Here is a 22,018-nt window from a genome sequence, read left to right as displayed (position 1 = left end):
GCAGACCAATTAGAAGCAGCAGCTGCTTTGTGGCAATCTCCCTTCAGTGCACCTGTTTGAGCAGGCATTGCTATTGCAACACACCAGCCCGGGGGGAGGTGGGAGATGAGTTGCCAAGTAATGCAATGCTGAGGACTGCAGAGCTGACCCCAGGTGCTCGAATCACCAACTTGGGGAGTGATGCTCCTCATTGCAAAGAGCCAGCAGGGGAGAGAGGAGACAGGAGGAGAGATGATCAAGAGAGAGCCACTTACCACGCTGGATGGGAGGCTGATCAACATACTCAGACTAGTAGGCCTGACTCCCTTTATGGCTCTGGAACAATTGGCCACTGGAGTCATTGACTGATGATCCATTTTATCTAGGAGCAGCACAATCCCTCCGCTTCCTTCCCCATGCCTGGCGAGTCAGAGGAAATGCATTGTGGGAAGAAAAGTGAGTTGCGCGTGGTTGCTGCAATGAAACTATTTAAAGGAAAAACGACCGTGTTTGAAGAGTAAAATGTCAGTAAATAAGAGGGATGGATGAGATTGACCTATAGAACCAGTTAATAAATGACAATTAATTTTCACAGGAAATTTTGAACTTTTTTAAAAAAAATTTTCATAGAAAAATATCATTTTTCAAAAATAATTTTTGATTAAAAACCAGTTTTCAATTAAATTGTTCAGGTTTTAGATTTTTTGGTTTCTGGGTTTTCTATTTAAAACCTGAAACTTTTAAAATTGAAATCTGAAGTTTTTTAAAATCAAGTTTTCAAAAACCAACACTTTTTTCTTTTACTCAAAATATTTTCGGGGGGGGGGAACAGGATGAAAACCCAGAAAATGTCAACCACAATGAAAATAGAGGATGAAAACAGTTGGCTTTTGTCCAAAAGCTGCTTTTTGCTGAAAAAACGTTTGGACAAACCAGATTCAATCAACTACAATTAGTACATGTGAGACACTTTGCGGAGGGCCCTGTTCTTTTCTACCCAAGCAATCAATCCCCTACCAGTACTGTCAGTTCAGGACCCAGTGCCAGTTATTTCTGAATGAAAACGAAGCCAGTGTTGGTTATCTAGCCCTTCTGATGTACGGGGTAGATCCTGTCCATCCAGGTCCTCAGCAGTGTTTGAACCCAGGGCATTCCGCACCTCAGCACAGACTATTGCCATGTGATCAAAAGGAGCAGACACATTAGCTGGCAGCAATAGTAAACTGCAATCCACCATGCGGCTCAGTCATAGCTGGAGAGAAGACACTCATTCTGCAAGTGCATTTCAATGGCATTTTAACTTGAATGGAAGTAGTCACAGTTTGAATAGATGAATCCAGATTCCCCACTAGTATACATTGGCTCAGCTCCTTTGGAGTCAATGGACCAGATCCCTAGCTGGTATTAACCCGCATAGCTCCATTGGAGTCAATGGGCCAGATCCCATCTCTCTAGGACAAAGACTGCGTATCACTGTGTGTTTGTGCAGCGCCTGGCACAATGGAGCCCTGGTGGAGACTGGTGCCTCTAGGTGCTTTAACATGAAAGTACTACACCAGTGAGGGCTGATGGTCTGCAGACGAATCCCCTGGGAACGCACGCTGGGGCTCTCCCCTGGATTCTGAAGATGACTTCATTTTTTTAAGATGCCTTTGACGGATGTAAATTACCGATTGATTTCTGGGTACTTCAGCTAATGAAGAACTGAGCTGAATAATTAATTACTTCTGAGTAAATAATTCATAGCTGGTTGTGATTTTGATGGGGGAGCAGGGAAACGCTTTATTTATTTGAATCTTAAAAAGAATAATATATGCCATTCCCACTGCACACATACCTTCCCCCTCCCCGCGCGCTGTCGTCGCCACAGAGCCATGGATTTTCAGGCCACAAGAGAATGTTAGATCATCTAGTCTGACCTCCTGTCTACACAGGCCAGGGAATGGCGCCCAGTTACCCCAGTGTTGAGCCTATAGCTTGTGCATGACTAAAGTGTCTCCTCCAGAAAGGCCTCTGGTTGTGATCTGAAGACCTCAAGAGATGAAGAATCTACCACGTCCCTTGGCAGTTTGTTCCATTGGTTAATCAGTCTCACTGTTAAAAATGTGAGACAGATTTCTCATTTGAAGTTGTCTGGCTTCAGCTTCCAGCAGTTCCTGTATTTATTTAGGGGCTACTCAGAGATTCATAGATTTTAAAACCAAACAGGACCATTAGATCATCTAGGCTGACCTGTATATCACGGGCCAGAGAATTTCTCATAGTTATCCTGTATCGAGCTCCATACGTTCTGGCTGAATGCCATATCTTTTACAAAAAGATCCAGTCTGGATTTAAAGACTCATCGTCCCTTGGTAAGTTGTTCCAATGCTTAATTACCCTCACTGCTAAAAATTCATACCTTATTTCTAGCTTGAATGAATCTAGCTTCCGCTTCCAGCCACTGGATGTTGTTAGAGCCTTGTCTGCTAGATTAAAGAGCCAGGGAAGTGCTTGGCGGAGCTGTTGCAAAAACAACAAGAAAACCCCCAAACAAGAATGAAACTTCTCCGTTCTTTTCCCTGCTTTTCACATTTTTGATGGAAATTTTCCAGCCTTCTCCCGTCATCAGTGGTATGGGGCAGCCTAGCAAAGCACTATAGAGCAGAGTCCTCTACAGGCCAAGTAATGTAGCTCTGTAAGGGGCCTCATGGGAAAGAGGAGATGAGAGCTAAGACCCACAGGAAAGATTATACAGTCCACTCCTGTTTCCTGCCTTCCCAAGAGCTGCACCCAGAGTCCAGGTAGTACAAAAGCCTGTTCAACTTCTTCCCCCAGCCAAATCCCTTCTCCTTGCAGGAAAGTACACTCAGCAGCCTCCTATTTGTGCTCGGAGCTGTACATACACTTAGTAAGTGACAGCCACTGCCCTTAGGAGCTTGCAGAGAGTACAGCCTCCCCAAGACAACACTATTTATTTATACCACCCTGCTTTGCATAAACCCCACAATGCAATGCAGACTGATCTGGTTGACATCATGAGCAACAACGTGGGGGTAAGAGCCCCTTATCAAATGGAGCCTTTTGCCAGCCTGTCACCATGATACATAAGAACGCTAGCAACCCGCTTCCCGTCTCCTGCTCCCTCCTCCCTGGAGCTGTTCTGCATTTGTCCAGGAATGCCGGCTAGGCTCCGTTCTGATGTGTCCCCTCCATACTTGTTAGTAAAGGATGGTACAAGCAACAGTCATGTTTACACAGACTGCTCTGTTAAAGAAAGTACATTACACCCCGGGGAAGTTGGGAGCTTCAATGGGGTGAACCCTCTTTTTCAAGCAGCCTAAAAGCATAGTAAAACTTTGAATAGAAGACAGGTAACACCTTGGCTTTCAGACCAGGATGCTTACGCTTTACACAAACAGGCTCGAATACGTTTTAAAAGAAACAAAGACCATTGTTTCAGATGTGGATGCGCAATGGCAGGCAGATTTGGTGGATATGCACCGGTTCTCCAAACAAAACAATGGTTTTAAGTATATCTTAACAACCATAGACATTCTATCCAAATATGTCTGGGCTTTAGGCCTAAAAGACAAGAAGGGCAGTAAGGTATCCAAGGCCTTTAAAGCTATTTTCAGTGAAGGTCACGTGCTTCAAAAATTACAAACTGTTCAGGGGAAAGAATTTTTAAACAAACCTTTAAGCAGATTACTAAAGTGGCATGGCATTCACCATTTTGTTACTAATAATGAAATCAAAGCAGGGGTTGTGGAGTGATTTAACAGAACTTTTAAATCTAGAACGTAGAGATATTTTGCAGCCTGTAACACCTTTCGCTACATCAACGTGTTACCTGAGTTTATAGAGTTACAACCAGAGCTTTCACAGAACCATACTATCAGACCTGCTGATATTAATTCTTCAAATTGTCTGAAGGTATGGAAAACGGTTTATGGAGAGTTTAAAATAAAACCGGTTGTTGCCCCTTTTAGAAAAGGCAACCACGTGAGACTATCTAAAACCAAAGGAGCTTTTGAAAAAGGTTATGAACAGACAACTGATGAGATATTCCTAGTGGATGAAGCTTTAACCAGGAGCTAGAAACCTGTATACCGATTAAAAGATTATGAGGGTGAGACAGTTACTGGATCTTTTTACCCTGAAGAATTACAAAATGTAAACCCCAAACGAGACAATATTTACAGGATTGAAAAAGTTCTAGTGGAGAAAGGAAAAGGGAGAAAAAAGCAGCTACTGGTGAAATGGTTGGTGTGGCCCGATAAGTTTAGCAGGTGGATGGAAAATTCTCAACTCTGTGACATTTAGATGCGAAAAAACCCGATTCCTCCTACAAAGAGAGATAGAAAAAGAAAAATGAGCAACAGTGGGTTTTTACATCACTTGGCTCAGCAATGCCAGCTCTGGAGTTTTCTCTTCACACAGCTACACGTGTTTTCGGTCAGCAACCCCGGCTGTTAAAAAGGGCCTGCTGATAATTAATCTCTTTTTATACTCAGCTATTGTTCCTTTCAAAGTATAAACCACTGGCCAGTTTGGAGGGAAAGACCCACAGGCACATTGATCCCAGGGAGGGTCTGATGGTCATTTTCTCTTTCTGCTGCCAGTTTGGAGGCTGAGTGCTGTTGCTGGAGTTCAGCTTGTCTGCAAGGCAGGAAAGGAAGATATTTTTATCCCACCACTGTTGTTCTAACCTCTCTCTCTGCTCCTTTCCATACACGTTGCCAGGTTTGGCAGTGCAGTGCATAGGAACATTTCACTCGACCTAGCAGCACGTTGGATAATGAGCCAGAGCAATCATCAGCAGAACAATATTTATTAAAATCACCATAAGTGTTGTTATTAATAAAGAGGTACATTATGGTAACATCCAATGGCCCCGACCTGGGTGCCACTGTGCAGACACAGGAAGAGAGACAATCGCTGTGGAATGACCCCAGGCTAAGTCGTGGTCCAGCATTGTTTGCAGTCAATAGGGGATGGGGTGTTTCCATTGACTTTATTCGGCCCTGGATCAGGCCCTAAGCCAAAAAGACAAAGGGCTGTGGAAGGGGCTATAATATGCAAGACAAAGAGTGTGGTGAAGAATTGGCACTGGGCAGATTAGCCAGGGTTGCCCAATTACGTGGCTGAGGACCAGGGTGAGATCCTTTATATTGTGGAGGGCTGCTCAGTGAAGCTGCCTCAAGGAACTGTCTGATGTCTGCACGGAAAGATATTCAGCATCTTTCCACACATTGGTGGTGGTTTTCTGAAGTGCAAGGCTTTAAGGGCATTTCTGCCCTTGCTAAAGCAACTGCAGAAAGTGTGTTGGACTTGACTGGGTAAGGCAAAATCAAAATAATACATTGCACTTATGATGCATTTCTCCAAAGATCTCAAAAGCATCTGCAAAGGTGAATGAGTATCACTATTTTACAGATAAGGTAGAGGACTCTCAGATAGGGTAAGGCCAGTGTTTTCACACTCAGGTGCCTAAGAATTAGGCACTAGACACATTGCAGGTTAACAGTTCCAATGCCCTTTGAGGTGCTCATTACAAGACTCCGGCCCCCATTCTTCTGGGAGCAATACAAACATAAAATACACCCCAAAGAGCTTACAGTCTAAACAGAGGTGAAGAGTAGGATACAGGGGAAGTAGGAGGCAATGTAAAGTTTCCATGTGAGAGAGAGCCGAGCTTGCCTTTAATTCAATAAGATCTGAATCCCCAAATAGTCCCACCCCACTATGAATCAGGGTTGTCAACTATAGAGATTTCACCATATTTGGTATTTTTATTTCAAGCCCTGGCTCCTGGAGTCAGGTGATGGCATGAGACTCTCGGCTTGCATTACAAAAAGGAAAGAAAATCTCCATGTGCCAGCAATGCCCCTCTGCCATGCACATTGGCCAAACTGGACAGTCTCTACGTAAAAGAATGAATGGACACAAATCAGACGTCAAGAATTATAACATTCAAAAACCAGTTGGAGAACACTTCAATCTCTCTGGTCACTCGATCACAGACCTAAGAGTGGCTATCCTTCAACAAAAAAACTTCAAAAACAGACTCCAACGAGAGACTGCTGAATTGGAATTAATTTTCAAACTGGATACAATTAACTTAGGCTTGAATAGAGACTGGGAATGGATGAGTCATTACACAAAGTAAAACTATTTCCCCATGGTATTTCTCCCCCCCACCCCACCCCCCACTGTTCCTCTGATATTCTTGTTAACTGCTGGAATTAGCCTACCTTGCTTGTCACCATGAAAGGTTTTCCTCCTTCCCCCCCCCTCCCCGCTGCTGGTGATGGCTTGTCTTAAGTGATCACTCTCCTTACAGTGTGTATGATAAACCCATTGTTTCATGTTCTCTGTGTGTGTATATAAATCTCTCCTCTGTTTTTTCCACCAAATGCATCTGATGAAGTGAGCTGTAGCTCACGAAAGCTTATGCTCTAATAAATTTGTTAGTCTCTAAGGTGCCACAAGTACTCCTTTTCTTTTTGCGCATACAGACTAACACGGCTGCTACTCTGAAACATCTCCAGCTCTTGTGGTTGTGGCTAAAAACTTGGAAAACTGTGACTCCAAAAGCTCAGACACGGGCAGGTAGAATCCTAAATTAATTATTTTTAAAATCACACGATTTTTAGGTCAGTCTTAAATGATCTTCTTTTTACAGAGGCTGCTCTGTGCTCCAAACAGGATTCACAGCCTTGAATCCTTATATGAAGAGTGACCCTTCAATAACAACCTCTAGCTGTTACCCAGCCCTTTTCATTAGTAGATCTCAATGGTAGTCAGGATCATTATCTCCATTTTACATATGGGGAAACTGAGGCACGGGTGTGACGTGATTTGCTCAAGGTCACCCAGCAGGCCAGGGGCAGAGCCAGGAACAGAACACAGGTTGTCTGAGTCCCACTCCAGAGCTCTGTCCACCAGGACCCTTTGGATTCCCTAATCACACCCTACCCCCATCAAAAACAGTAACAGCGAGGTGACAGATTTAAAGGTGCAGCACACGGAAAGAGAATGTAGCTGCATCCACTCTCCACTGCTGCTCTGAAGTTCCAACTGGCAGCATGGGACAATCTCCAAGTCCCATGTGGTCATGGATTTGTTACATTCCCATCACCATATCCTCACATTGGGCATCACAGGGGAAGGGCAGCGCCTATAGAAAAATGAGTCATTCTTTGTCACTGTGTCAATAGACCTGGGTAGTCAGGAAAAGAGCTAGAAGAATGCGATCAGTTGTACTTTCTTTTTGTAGAGCTTTAGAATTGGAGCTGCTAACTCGGCACTGCAAAATCCATAGTCCCACTTGATTGTCTCCTCATGCATTTTCTCAGAGGACTCTCGAGCAGGACTGACATCCCCAGAGGCTGAAGCCCCAGTTTATCCCTAGGACGGCTACATCACCAACTCGCTTCCCTGACCCTGCGCCTTCACCGTGCTTCCAGCCCTGTTCTCGGGGCGTGTTCGGTCCCCAGGGGGCATTCCGAGAGCACCAACCAGGGGGCCAAGGGGCCACATGTTCAGGACAATTCAGCACGTCGTGGGCCTATTGGGCACCGGTTCTGGAAATGGAAAACTACCCTCTTTGTAGCACGTGTGGTGGTAGGCGTTTGCCATGTGGACTGGGAATGGGCCGGGAAGGATGAATTCCTGCAGAGGGATACGGGTGGGAGGTCGGTTACCATGGTGCACTCCCTATGGAGGGATACAGGAGGGAGGGGGATACCATGGTGCACTCCCTGCAGAGGGATATGGGAGGGAGGCAGAGGAATACAGGTAGGAGGGTGGTTACCACATTGCGCTCCCTGCGGAGGGATACAGGTGGGAGGGCGATACCATGGTGCACTTGCTGCGGAGGGATACGGGCGGGAGGGCGATACCATGGTGCACTTGCTGCGGAGGGATACGGGCGGGAGGTGGATTACCACAGTGCGCTCCCTGAGGAGGGATACGGGTGGGAGGGCGATACCATGGTGCGCTCCCTGTGGAGGGATACGGGTGGGAGGGCGATACCATGGTGCGCTCCCTGCGGAGGGATACGGGCGGGAGGTGGATTACCACAGTGCGCTCCCTGCGGAGGGATACGGGTGGGAGGGCGATACCATGGTGCGCTCCCTGCGGAGGGATACGGGTGGGAGGGCGATACCATGGTGCACTTGCTGCGGAGGGATACGGGCGGGAGGTGGATTACCACAGTGCGCTCCCTGCGGAGGGATACGGGTGGGAGGGCGATACCATGGTGCGCTCCCTGCAGAGGGATACGGGTGGGAGGGCGATACCATGGTGCACTTGCTGCGGAGGGATACGGGCGGGAGGTGGATTACCACAGTGCGCTCCCTGCGGAGGGATACGGGTGGGAGGGCGATACCATGGTGCACTTGCTGCGGAGGGATACGGGCGGGAGGTGGATTACCACAGTGCGCTCCCTGCGGAGGGATACGGGTGGGAGGGCGATACCATGGTGCGCTCCCTGAGGAGGGATACGGGTGGGAGGGCGATACCATGGTGCACTTGCTGTGGAGGGATACGGGCGGGAGGTGGATTACCACAGTGCGCTCCCTGCGGAGGGATACGGGTGGGAGGGCGATACCATGGTGCACTTGCTGCGGAGGGATACGGGCGGGAGGTGGATTACCACAGTGCGCTCCCTGCGGAGGGATACGGGTGGGAGGGCGATACCATGGTGCACTTGCTGCGGAGGGATACGGGCGGGAGGTGGATTACCACAGTGCGCTCCCTGCGGAGGGATACGGGTGGGAGGGCGATACCATGGTGCACTTGCTGCGGAGGGATACGGGCGGGAGGTGGATTACCACAGTGCGCTCCCTGCGGAGGGATACGGGTGGGAGGGCGATACCATGGTGCGCTCCCTGCGGAGGGATACGGGTGGGAGGGCGATACCATGGTGCACTTGCTGCGGAGGGATACGGGCGGGAGGTGGATTACCACAGTGCGCTCCCTGCGGAGGGATACGGGTGGGAGGGCGATACCATGGTGCACTTGCTGCGGAGGGATACGGGCGGGAGGTGGATTACCACAGTGCGCTCCCTGCGGAGGGATACGGGCGGGAGGGCGATACCATGGTGCGCTCCCTGCGGAGGGATACGGGTGGGAGGGCGATACCATGGTGCGCTCCCTGCGGAGGGATACGGGTGGGAGGGCGATACCATGGTGCGCTCCCTGCGGAGGGATACGGGTGGGAGGGCGATACCATGGTGCACTTGCTGCGGAGGGATACGGGCGGGAGGTGGATTACCACAGTGCGCTCCCTGCGGAGGGATACGGGTGGGAGGGCGATCCATGGTGCACTTGCTGCGGAGGGATACGGGCGGGAAGTTTACATATTTAACGTCTCTGGGGTGCTCAGGAGGGGTATGAAGAGGACGTTCTGTCAGGAAGTTCTTCAGGGCGCGGCGGGGAGGAAAGCGTTTCACTCTGAGGTCCCACCTGTGGAACGAAGCTTTTGGCAACGGCGCCAGCCAGACACTGGGGCTGCGATTCCCTGCACTGCGTCAATCACTCCCTGATTACCTAATTGTCTGTCCTAAAAGGAACCCGAAGCATATGGGACATAGCAAGCCCGAGTATAAGTGGGCACAGCTCCCCTTGGCGAGGACTGAACTGGGTCCAAGGAGTCTAACGGATATCAGTGACCGACCATCAGATCCTACATCAGTCAAGCTGCAAAATGGCCCTGCAGCTAGAGGCCTCTTCTGGCAGGGGTGTGTCTGAGATGAAGAGTTAGAGAACAAGGACAGAGGAAGGTGGGAGAGTGACAGAGAGAAAATGAGGGGAGAGGAAGGGGGGATAGGAGAAGAGAGACGAGAGGAGAGAAAGTGAGGGGCAAGAGGAAAAGAATGGAAAGAGGAGGAGGAAACAGAGGGAGGCGAGAGCAGTAACGCACTGTAGCAGAGTTGCCCTGAGTCAATGCTCCAGCTGCATGGGGCTGCGTTGAACAAGCAGAGCGCGGCTCCCAAGGAAGCTGCTCTCAGCGCCGTCTGCTGAACCATCACCGTGCTTCAATCATTTGACAGAAATCGGAGTTAAAATGTATAAAGCCGCCTTTCTCCCACCATCTTCACTGCGCCTGCAGGGGAACCCAGGGTCAGGTGACACACTGGAGCAGAACCTCTCAATGCAGCTTCCGTATCTCCTGGAGATCTGGGGCACCCATGGGGCAGCACAGCAATGGGGCTGGGATGCCAAGGGATTGGAACTCCCAGATGGGGAGGGGATTGTCTGACAATCTCCAAACAGGACAGAGGGTAAGCTGGTACCTGGGATGGTCTAGATAATACTCATCCTGCCATGAGTGCAGGGGACTGGAGTAGATGACCTCTCAAGGTCCCTTCCAGTCCTATAATTCTATGAAAACAGGCCAGATTAACTAGGGGATTGATGCCAGAACAAAGAATGACCCAATATTGTTCAGTGCCTGGTACTCTGCCACCCATAGCCACCCGACAGGAGTAATGTAACACTGGAGGGACTAGCCAGTGTGGAGCGCCTGGAAGAGACTCAGCGGGATGGGTACAAATGGGAAAGAAAAGTCAATATTTCTAAATTTCGCATGGAACAGACATTCCAAAAAGTTTCGATTCAGCAACATCAACGAATTTCATGTCAATAATGTAAAAACATTACAATATAAAGTATGAAATATGTGGAAATAGTAAATACAGAAAACAAAATATTAACAAAAAGAAAAGGAGTACTTGTGGCATCTTAGAGACTAACAAATATTAATGTTCATATAACATAAAAGTCAAAACAATAAAGTTGAAATGAAACATTTTGATCTAATCAAAATTAAAAAGGGGAAACGACTGGTTGTGACACATTCTTGTTGGATGTTTAATGAAAACCGACTGGTTCTTAAAAATGTTGCAATGAAACCTGATGGAAAACTGCTCCATCAAAATTTTTTCAACCAACTCCAGAACTGAAGCAGACACCGAGCGGTCCTCTCCCGTCTGACCTTCAGTCTATCCTGTGTCATCCGCTCATGCTGTTCCCGCTCCCTGGCTCTGCATGTCACCCCTCACTCCGAGTCACTATAGCCACCACATCTCGGAGCACTGGTTAGCTTCACTTTACTGAATCTGCTCTTCACTAATTCCTCTTGTGTCAGAATATGTGATATTCTACTGGAGAGGGAGATGAGGGAGAACTCCCTTCCCTGGGTCCTGGGACTGCAGCATCAGGAGTTTTTTTCCTCCTCCTCCTTGACTTTCGGGAGCAGAGACATAACGATGACATGCAACCAAGTGGCCTTGACTGCTCTTGGTGACTCTTTCCCTCAGCAGAAGTTTGATGTTGATGTGTGATGCTGTAGCTGGAAAGGCAGGCGCTGCTTTGAGAATTGAGCAGAGGAGAGAAAATGGTCTCCTCTCACTGCTTGTGCAGATGCAAAGCAGCCTGGGCTCTGCTGTGAATGATATATGGGGGCTTCACGGACCCCCAGCTAAAATCAGAGTCTGTCTTAGGTACTTAGTGGCCCCAAATTACCAGATAGATGAACACCTCACAATCGTGAAAGGATTTAGCCTCCCTGTGAGGCAGGGCAGTGCTGCTATCTGCATGTTAGAGATGGGAAGTGAAGTGCAGAGAAGCTAAATGACCTACCCAAGGCTACACAGGAAGTCTGTGGCAGAGCAGGGATGTAGACCCAAGTCTCTCAAGTCTTACGTGAGTGCCCTAACCACTGGCCCACCCTTCTCTCATCAATTTTGGCTCAAGGCAGTTGGTGTCAATATTTTCTCAGTATCGATTCATGGGGCTTCCCAAGTGCACGGGACCCACTCATCCCAAACTGTGAGGAAAGTTGCTCTCTGGCTCTGCCCCCCAGCATGATGCAGTGTGGATGTGTACATCGTTAGTCCCCCCAGTGGGCACCTAAGGTACAGCAGCATTAACAGGTTTCCTGTCTTTTCCTTCTCCTTCTACCATGTGTCAAATTTTAAGAAAAGAGGAAGAGGGAAGTTTGTTTTTTTAAAAACAACTGAACTGTTTGAACCACCCTGGCTGGGAGAAAGACTCTTGAAAGCATCTTGAGTCTGGTTAAAGCTGGTTATCCATCCTGATTTGCATAATGATCATGCAAATGAAGGTTTGCATAATGCAGCTATGATCTACAGTTGCTTTAGCTTTTTATTGTGCAGAAAGTCCACAGAGAAGAATTGAACAGCTGCCTATTTGTCCAATGGCACCTCAGCCTCAACAGCACATGTGCTGCTGGTTATGCAGCCATTTCCATTTCTCGCAAGCCATCTTTGAACCCTCACAGGGCAGGGGAGCCATTTAGGTGTGGGGGGGCAGTTGTCCCCACCATGCTTCATACCAGGTGTTACCCCGCGCGCCTCCATGGGTCAAATCCTCAGTCTCACAGAGCTGTTCCCTCCTCCTTCCATGATCCAATTCACGGCCAGGGTGTCGGGCAGCACCAGCAAAGGCCCACCCATGGAACCATCCATCCCATCTGGGGTCCTCCCCCAGACCAGCTGTGCTCACAGCCGTGCTCCTTTCTGCACATATTAGACCCACCTCCCAGAGAGACCTCCACTGAAAGTTGCCCCTGCATTGACATCTGTAATGGTGCTGCTGCAAAGGGGCTTGGGTTTTACTCTCTAGTTGCCCTTAGGTGTGCAGTAGCCAGGTGCACTGGATACTGGAGGTTTCAGAGTAGCAGCCGTGTTAGTCTGTATTCGCAAAAAGAAAAGGAGGACTTGTGGCACCTTAGAGACTAACAAATTTATTAGAGCATAAGCTTTCGTGAGCTACAGCTCACTTCATCGGATGCATTTGGAGTTTCCCATTCAGTGCTGCCTGACGTCTATGTTTATCACAGCTGTGGGGACCCTCAGTTTCCATTCTCAGGGGCCTTAGCTACTTCACTTGGGTTCACAAGGGGTGAATTTCAGTGGAGCAACCACGCAGGTTGTGGGGAGGACCAGGAGTGAGAGGGTATTGGGTGTACAGCCACACTGAGACGGAACAATTAATAATAACTAGGGCTGTCAAGCAATTAAAAAAATGAATCGCAATTATTGCACTGTTAAACAATAATAGAATACTATTTATTTAAATACTTTGGATGTTTTCCACATTTTCAAATATATTGATTTCAATTACAAGACAGAATACAAAGTGGACAGTGCTCACTTTATATTCAATTTTATTATAAATAAATGCACTGTAAAAATAAAAGAAATAGTATTTTTCAATTGATTTAATACAAGTACTGTAGTGTGATCTCTTTATCATGAAAGTTGAACTTACAAATGTAGAATTGTGTACAAAAAATAACTGCATTCAAAAATAAAACAATGTAAAACTTTAGCACCTACATGTCCACTCTGTCCTACTTCTTGTTCAGTCAATCACTCAAACAAGTTTGTTTACATTTGCAGGAGATACTGCTGCCTGCTGCTCGTGTACAATGTCACCTAAAAGTGAGAACAGGCATTCGCATGGCACAATTGTAGCTAGTGTTGCAAGATATTTATGTGCCAGATGTGCTAAAGATTCATATGTCCCTTCATGCTTCAACCACCATTCCAGAGGACATGCATCCATGCTGATGATGGATTCTGCTCAATAACAATCCAAAGCAGTGCAGACAAACACATGTTTATTTTCATCATCTGAGTCAGATGCCAGCAGCAGAAGGTTGATTTGCTTTTTTGGTCGTTTGGTTTCTGTAGTTTCTGCATCAGAGTGTTGCTCCACACCTTATCCCAATCAGATTTTGGAAGGCACTTCAAATTCTTAAATCTTGGGTGGAGTGCTGTAGCTATCTTTTTAGAAATCTAACATTGGTGCCTTCTTTGCGTTTTGTCAAATCTGCATGAAAGTGTTCTTAAAATGAACAACATGCTGGGTCAACATCCGAGACTGCTGTAACAAGAAATATATGGCAGAATGCAGGTAAAACACAGAGCAGGAGACAATTCTCCCCCAAGGAGTTCAGTCACAAATTTAATTAACACATTATTTTTTAACGAGCATCATCAACATGGAAGCATGTCCTCTGGAATGGTGGCCAAAGCATGAAGTTACATACAAATGTTTAGCATACCTGGCACGTAAATACCTTGCAATGCCGATTACAAAAGTGCCATGCGAATGCCTGTTCTCACTTTTAGGTAACATTGTAAATAAGAAGCAGGCAAAATTATCTCCCGTAAATGTAAACAAACTTTTTTTTCTTAGCGATTGGCTGCACAGGACTGAGTGGACTCCTAGGCTCTAAAGTTTTGCATTGTTTTGTTTTTGAGTGCAGTTATGTAACAAAAAAATCTACATTTGTAAGTTGCGCTTTCACGATAAAGAGATCGCACTGCAGTACTTGTATGAGCTGAATTGAAAAATACTATTTTTTTTGTCTATCCTTTTTAAAGTGCAAATATTTGTAATCAAAATAATATAAAGTGACCACTGTATAATAACCCCTTGCTTTTATCTTGCACTTTTTCAGCCACTGATTTCAAAGTGTTTTACCAAGGAGGTCGATATCTGTATCCCCATTTTAAAGGTGGGGAAACGACTTACCCAGGGTTACCCAGGAGGCCAGTGGCAGAGGCCAGAACCCAGGTCTCCTCAGTGTGAGTCTGTCCGCTAGGCCTGTCCCCCTCATCCCCCTGTCCCCTCCAGTGGTTGCATCTCTAGTGAGTTTGGCTGAACTAATCCCCCCAAAACTCCAAGTGACCCTTCCTCATAATGGTCAAGGCTCATGCAGTCTCCATTCCAGTCTCAGGCAGCGTCTGGAACTCATCCACCTTTGGTCCAAAGGCTGGTCAAGGCACACTCCACCCCCAGAGCCCTGGCTTCATTCAAAGCTCAGCCACGCTTCTCCAAACCGATCACAAACTTCCAAGACTGTTTTGGAGACCAAGGTCTGAGCTCTGGGTTTGCAACAAGGCCCAAAGCCGAGCGAATTGTGCCCAATTTTTATTATGTCCCTATTTGGCATCTGCCTTCTTGAACCTTGAAACCCCTCTGGTTCCTACAGTGTATTCTCCTGTGTGGCACCACCCATAGTTTTCCTATAGGCATTGTCTGTCTCCTTAAAATGCAGCTGCATACCTGTCAAACATGATTGTCTGCAATCATATCCTGATCTCACCTATCCCACTCGTACCTGGTGCTCTGTCCAGTGTACAGTGTAAACCTATTTCAATGGACAAGTTGGGACCTTGACTCTTCTGGACCTTTGTATCCCAGGCTGCCTGCTTTCCCTACTGACACTGGTTCCAACTCTGCAGTCGCTGTATGTTGACACCATTCTGTGGCCTATGTTGAAGAGATAGTGTCTACAGAGAAGCCAAAGGGTAAATGGGCAATAGAGACCACACGGTCCACTCGGCCCTTCAACTTGCTGGTCCCTTCAGGTCATGTGCAGGACACATTCCCATTCAGGGGAAAGAGGACTTCATCCTCCAGAGCTTTGCATCCGGCAGTTCAGTTTTTTAAAACACCCTAGACTCAGTTCTGGGCATTGTTCTGTGGAGTGCCATCTCGGGTCCTGGAGAATGGAAACAGAACATCTTCATCAGCAGGAAACATCTCATTGCCTGAGTATATAGTGTCTCTTTTGCAGTCTCACTGACTTCCTCCTGTCCAGAAATAGCAATGATGCCTGGCTGCTCATAATGGCAATCAAATGCCATTCCCAAGCCAACATGATGAAGCAAAAAGAACGATTCTGAACTGAAGAGTAATGGGGTGGAGAGCATTGCTCCAATGGTTAAGAACATGAGATATAGATACTGAGTGGAAGATCCTCAGCTGGCCTAAATTGGATTCAATGGAGCTTTTATGGTTTATACCAGATGAGAATCTGGCCCGCAGTTTTTTCTGACAAGTATATCTCATTGATTTCACGGTAGTTATTTCTGATTGACACCTGTTTGAGATCAGAATCAGGGGCTACAAACAGATATGAGGGTAGACAGATAGGAGACATCAGCCATGTTCCCTGCTCCAGCCCTGATTACTCCACCCTCTTTGCGGTGCAATTGTTCCAAGAAAAGAAAATGTTTGCTGAATAGATCATGTCTGGAAGTCTCTGGGAGACAGACCAAAAGGGGATGATTTATTTAACTGTTTAATTTATGTTAAAGCAGACCACAGCCTTTTTTGATTAGTTAGGCAGCATATTAAGTGCATGTTATAGATGGATAATTGCAATAACTATAGAGCAATAAATAAAAACAAAGTAGAAAGGAATAATGTCTCGGCTTTAATGGCTTCCTTGAGTGGATGCTGGGAGGGGACGGGAGAGAACACAGCCCTGGTTTATTCTCTTTACTTTGTTTGCCTCTCACCCAAATGTATTCTCAAAGTGCAATCATCTGCCAAGCAAAGTTCGCAGCTACAGTTCCCACAGCATGGTCCCAGTGTCATGGCCAGATGTAGTTCCAGTGAGACATGCCAGTCACTGTTCCCGCAACACGGTCACTACCCACCAGACACAGTTCCAGCAAGCCAACCACTTTCATGTCACAGCCTGACACTCTCACATCCTGGACACTGCTCTGACATCACGGCCATGAGATGCCTGCAGCCACTCCAACATACCAACCACAACCCACACCAAGCTAATGGCTACCAAGCAAATGGCTACCACTCCGACATCACAATGCCAGTTAGCCAGCGAGAAAATATAAGAGCAGGGGAGAATGACGGGGTGCTTATCTATTTCTTTGTAGTGTGGTAGTGCCCAGAGTCACCGTGGAATGAAAACTGCCAAGAATGAAGGACCATCCCAAACCTCACAGTTTTCTGCTCTGAGAGCAAGTTGCATTCCTTTGACATTGCCTTCTCTAACAAAGTTATTATTGAATAATATCATCATAATAAATAATACTTAACCCTGACCCCCCCCCGAACTCTACCAAAACAAGACTTCTGTACATGCTTCTCCCCACCTGGAGATAGAATAAGTGACTAAACAAGTGACAGGCGTGTGGTCACTTTATGCACAACTGGAAGGTGCTAAGATACTACAGTGATGAGCAGTGTAAGAATAGAATAGAATCCCCAGGCAGGATAAAGGCCCCATTGCGCAGAGCATTATACATGCATTTTAAAGCTTCCATTCATTTATTCAGCTGTTTTAAGTGTAACAAACTGGCTGTGTGTACTATGTTCCCATATAGTGGCTGGTACACATGGAGGCTAGGAGTCCAGCAGCCCACTTGTTGGCACAATATGTATTCTGGGCAGTGAAAGCCGAATGACAATGGGAAGCAAGCAAACGTGATAAAGAGTTGCTGCCATTCTTGATAATTTGGAATCCAGCCAGGTGCCAGATGTTGTCATGTGCAGGTCTTGAGGCCTGTGTTTCTTTTCTCCTCCTGGCTGATTACCAGGGTGTTCACATGTAAAGAAAATTGTGATCCTTCCCTAATAATTTAGACTGGGATTTTCCATGGGGTTGGAGGGATCTGGGAGCTCAGCTCCCTGTGGGGTTGGACCCCCATCTCCCTTCATGCTAATGTTTAGTGCTTTGTTGTGGATAAGGCTGTGACTTGCCCTAACTGGCCCTGGCAGGGAGTAAGGAGGCACCAGTACCCCCTTGCTCCTCCTGCATGGCCTCCTCACAACTCCGGTCTGTGCTGTGGGGTGGGGGCAGTAGGATCTGTGAGATCGCTGCTACCTGACCCCAAGTTAGTAGGAGAGGAGTGGATGGAAAGGGTGGAGAGTGGGTGAGATCTTGGCTCTGGCCTCCTGTGTCCTGGTCAGCCCAGCTGAGCCAGTGGAGAGTGGAAGTGGTATGGGCACTAACAGATCATTTCCCTTCTGGAGCAACAGGGTAGCCAGGGAAGCAATTGTGGCTCTCTGAGCCAGTATGGGAGGCTGTGTGCTCTAGTGGGTAGCACAATGGAGTGGGAGGCAGGAGACGTGAGTGCAACCACCCTATTCCCAGATCTGCCACTGACCATCTGGGTGCCCTTGAGCAAGTCACTGTGCCTCAGTTCTGTGCCTCAGTTTCCCCTCCCACCCTTTCTCTCTCTTGTTCTATTTAGTTTGTAAACTCCTTGGGACAGGGACCATCCCTAACTCCTCATCTGTGCAACGCTGAGCACAATGCGGCTCACATCTCAGGGGGAGCCCGGAGACATTACCATGGTACAAACAATGGTATAGATCATCCAGGCTGCAGTTCCCCTTGCACAGGGTCTCCCCCCTGCCCATTAGCAATACAAACACTTAGGCTGTGGCCAGGGCCTCGGTGCATCCGTAACATCTGTCACTCCTGCAAGTCTATTATTAAAATGTACCTGAGCATGGGACCTCCCAGCTGGGCATGGGACAATCCCGATCTCACTGGAGAGTCGCTGAGACGAAATGGCACCTCCCTGCCAGTTCTCTGCCACAGCACGGGGTGGCGCAGAAGCGCCCCTCACTGCCTGTGCATTACACTCCCCCCGGATGCTCCCCAGGCATCCAGTTCTTGTTTGATCCCTCTGCTCCCATTCCCAGCAGCTCCCCCACTCTGCCAGAGTCTCTTCTCACTTCAAAGCTGTGCAAATAGAGATTCCAGGCTTCAAAACTTTCCCCGACTTCAAAAGCAAATATGTATATATATATATATATATATATATATATATTGCACAGCATTAGGGAGCTACTGGGATGGGTTTTAAGGAAAGTAAGATCCTGGCAGTCTGACAGTAAACTCCCCAGCAGGGATAGAAAACCAAATAAAGGGATGGGGAGAAAGTCTGGGGTTTCAGACTTCTGCTTTTTTGCCTGATGGTGTCTTCAGCCCTAACCTGTTTAATGTTTCCAATTCCATTCCAGGGGAGTTTGCTGAGTGCACCTGAGGGGAACTGCAGATGGCTATCAAGGACTGGCTCAGCCAGTGGAAAATTGAGGTCCCTGGGAAGATGTTTTATTCAGCTGCCCGAGTATGACACATCCAAAGCTGCCGAGAGGCAGCTGGACCCTGGTGTCGGCTCTTAGAAAGAACACGCTGGAAGGAGATGTTTCCTTTTCATCTCCATGCCTGAAAGGAGGATCTCGCTTGGCTGGGTGGACACGGAGGCCTCCCTCAGGGAGAGGTCATGCTGGAGATCAGGAAGAGTGGCTTCCAAGATCCTATCGCCAGGATTGTGGGAGTGCTGCGGAACTGGACTGATTTGCAAACTCCTCTGCACCTACACTAACTGCTGAGGGCAACCCCGGGGAAGCATCGATGGGGCCCTGAAGGGAAGCCAAATATGATCACCCCCCATGCAATCGCTCTCTTTGTATAACTATCGCCTCCAGGTCAGAGTGAAGACGCAACAAAGCCTCAGCAAAGCAGCTCAGGCTGTGATGCTGAGAGGACAGAGAGTAGAGGAAACAGACAAAAAGACTTCCCGTTCCTCCGTGGCCTCAGGAAGAAATATACACCGCATCACCCCAACTCATGTAATGGTTCAGGTTAGGGGAGAATCACGGCTGCCAGTCCCTTCTCTGTGCTGCCACTTCTTCTCCCTCCCTCCCTCTCGGTAGCTGTGAAGACATCTTCCTTTGATTGAACTTCTTCTCTCAGTTCAAGGCCAGCAGAGCAGTTCCTCTGGCCTCTCCCCAGGCCATCATTCCCAAAGGCATCGGAAAAGCGGAAGAATCCCAAGGAGGCTGATCATGTCAGAGGCCGTCAGTTCTTGGGGATGGATGTGGTCTGTTACTGGTCTGGCACCTTCCAGTTTGCCTGGGTCAGATGGGCGGCTCAGGAGATGGAATGACAGAGGCAGATTCCAGGTGAGGCTAAGCCAGGGGCTGCCAGGAATGAAGATGGATAGAGAGAGAACAGAAACATATGGGCTCTGCTGACAGCTCTCATCAAGAGGCTGAACTTTAAAAAGGCCAATCATTGAGCTGAACAGACGATGGTAGGAAACGTTGCATGTGTGGGGTCTGCTTCTGACAACCACACCAAGCTTGGCAGGAACTGATCCCATCTCCTCTGGCCTCCCTGGCATTTTCATTCTACAAACCAGCTCCATTCCCCAAAGGTCAGGAAGCGAGATCACCTGTATTCTCTTCCATGACCATTGCATGGGGCAAGCATACAATGCCTGGTACTGTAGGTCTGCTAGTGATTCCCTGGGGAGATGTAGTCTCGGGGGGGGCGGTAAAAAAACACTAGAGATGGTCAGAAATAGGGGGATTTTTTCCATGGAAAAGATATTCATCCAGTTTTTCTGGAGAAAATTTTGACTTTCCAGCAAAATATTTCAGCCAAAATACAAAAAAAATCCTGTTTTTCCACAAAATAGCAACATTGACTCTGGAAAGCAAGCAATTTTTGCAAAAATAAAATAAAATAAAATAAATAATTTACTTGAAAACCCAACTCTCCATCAAAGCAGTGTTGATGGACATTTTTCAACCACCCTAGTTCTCCTCAGTCCTAAGCATCGGAAGGGCCAGATTGTGAGCTCCATTGTCACGGATCTGTTATGTGATGTCGGGCACCTCACATGGGCCAACAATTTCCAACCTGGTCACTGATTTTGGATGCCCAGGCTGAAACTAAGTGTCTCAAACCCAGGCACCAACAATCAATGACCTCTTGAAAATGGGTCTCTTAACCTCTCTGTGACTCTTTCTCAGGCGCTGGACTGGCTGGTTCCTCCCCACGTGCTCAGAGACTAATCAATCACCATATTTGGGGTTAGGAAGGAAATTTCCCCCAGGGTCGTGGTTTGGTTATTTTTGTTTTTGTTTGTTTATTTGTTTTTTCCCTCCCTTTGCAGCCTGGGGCATGACTCACCTGTGGTGGGCATATGGGTGTCTCTCACCCAATCAATGTCCTGCCATTGCAGAGGCTCTTGCATTGGTTTGCATTATTCTCTGCCTGTGGTACACAATAGTTTCGTCCTCTGAAGGCTGTTGTACTTTGATCCTGTTCTGGTTGTTGGGCTTGGTGTGCAGGTGCTGGGCAGTGTTGGTGGCCTGTGATGTACAGGAGGTCAGACTAGGTGATCGAGTGGTCTCATCTGGCCTTAAACTCTATGACTGCATGACTCAGTTTCCCCATCTAACAAATCAGAACTTATCCCTGTATCTCTAGCTAGTTGCTCATATGCCTGGCATCTGTCACCATAGTTTTTGAGCACCTCGAGATAACCGTGCAAGTCCTTCTAGTTACCCTTGCAGTGATGGACAGACCCCTTCCATGGGGAACCACACACCCCGCAAAGTAAAGCTTGTGCAGTTTTCAAGACATCATCCACTCTCATAGGGCAGCAATGAGGGATCACAAGGTGGGTGAGGGGCCAGGCCTACAGGAGGGCTGCCCATGAGACAGAAGGTGTTAAGGGGGAGAGGGGAGATTGAGGTGGCTTTGATTTCCTCCCTCCTGTCAGTTGCTTTTCCCGCTACGCTAGCTCAAAATGGGAGTTACACCAGGGTGATGGCACAGGGGGGCTGAGCTAGTGCCACGGAGAGGGGGCCAGAGTAATGTGTGCATGATCCCCAGTTGCCGCTTCCTTCAACTCCCCTCTGACCTGGGCCCAGGGTGCAGGAAGGAGAGGTTCCTCCCAGGTCTGGCTCCATGCAGCCGGAGCAATGAGCTTCCCTCTGCACTTGCCTCTGCCCGTGTCCAGCGCCTGCTCTGATTTATCCACCACCCTCAGCATCCCATTGCTGTCCAGCCCCCTGAGGAGTCAGACGGCAGCAGTTCACACTCAAGTGATGCCTTCCAGCTTGGGGGTGACAGGCCTGCCATTCCCATCTCATCACCTTGGCCTGCCCCCTCCCCTTCCTTTGCTGACAGGAGATCGGCAGAGCCCGGTGCCAGTGGCCAGGAACGGGAGATGGCCAAGAGGACCAGACGGCTGAGGAAAGCGACGGATATTGGGTTTGACTGGATTCCAGGGAGTCGTGTCAAGGGAGAAGACAGCGGGGATGTGTGTGTGTGTGAGGGGGTGGGGGGTGCAGAGCCAGTGTGTGAGGGGAGCTTGAGGGAGTTAAAGGCATCAGAGGAGTTTCTCCGGCTAAACAGAAGAGAAGCCAGCTTGCCATGCAAGGTCACCCG

The sequence above is a fragment of the Dermochelys coriacea genome, chromosome 17 (genome assembly GCF_009764565.3).
Source record: "Dermochelys coriacea isolate rDerCor1 chromosome 17, rDerCor1.pri.v4, whole genome shotgun sequence".
Taxonomy (NCBI): domain Eukaryota; kingdom Metazoa; phylum Chordata; order Testudines; family Dermochelyidae; genus Dermochelys; species Dermochelys coriacea.
The sequence above is the reverse complement of the archived record's forward strand: the minus strand, read 5'-3'. Positions refer to the sequence as shown.